The sequence below is a fragment of the Halyomorpha halys genome, unplaced genomic scaffold, assembly GCF_000696795.3.
Source record: "Halyomorpha halys isolate HHAL.00 unplaced genomic scaffold, Hhal_1.1 Scaffold266.1, whole genome shotgun sequence".
NCBI classification, from domain to species: Eukaryota; Metazoa; Arthropoda; class Insecta; order Hemiptera; family Pentatomidae; genus Halyomorpha; species Halyomorpha halys.
Genome location: NW_027114321.1, coordinates 785827 through 786558, shown reverse-complemented (window position 1 = coordinate 786558; position 732 = coordinate 785827).

Here is a 732-nt window from a genome sequence, read left to right as displayed (position 1 = left end):
TTCTTTTAATGAACATAATAAATCTGTTATTTCTAGAATGAAATAAATAAAAATCTCTCTCTCTCTCACACACACACACACACACACACACACACACAAAACGACAGTGCTGGAGAGAACTCTGTGATGAGGTTGATGCAGACCCATGGGGTAGCCCTTACAAAATAGCGCTTAAGAAACTTTGTAAAGGCACGATGCCGAGGGGAGCCACAGTTGTTGGATTCGCAGATGACGTTGCAGTTGTAGTTGCCGCGAAGTACTTGGAAGAAGTTACCCTCATCGCTAACCAGGCTGTTGCTACGGTCCAAGGTTGGCTGTCTTCGGTAGGCCTACAACTTGCAGATCACAGGACCGAAGTTCTCCTAGTAACTAGCAGGAAGCAGACTGAGTCTATCGTAACAGTGATGTTCACACGGAGTATATAAGCGCCAAATCTGCTAAAGTTGCATCCTTTTGTCACGCCTCATGCCAAACTTCGGAGGTCCCAAAGAAAGTAGGCGAAGGCTTCTGGCTACTGTTGTCACCTCCATTATGTTATATGCAGCCCCAATATGGAAACAAACGATGGCTACCAAATCATAAAGGAGAACGATTGATTCAGTTTTCGCTTGCACTTTTCCAGAGAGGAAGAGCGGAAAATAACCATCGACCAGTGGCAGCAGCGTTGGGAGGCTGCAGATTCCGGGAGGTGGACTCACAGGTTAATACCCGATGTGGGCAAGTGGTATGGTC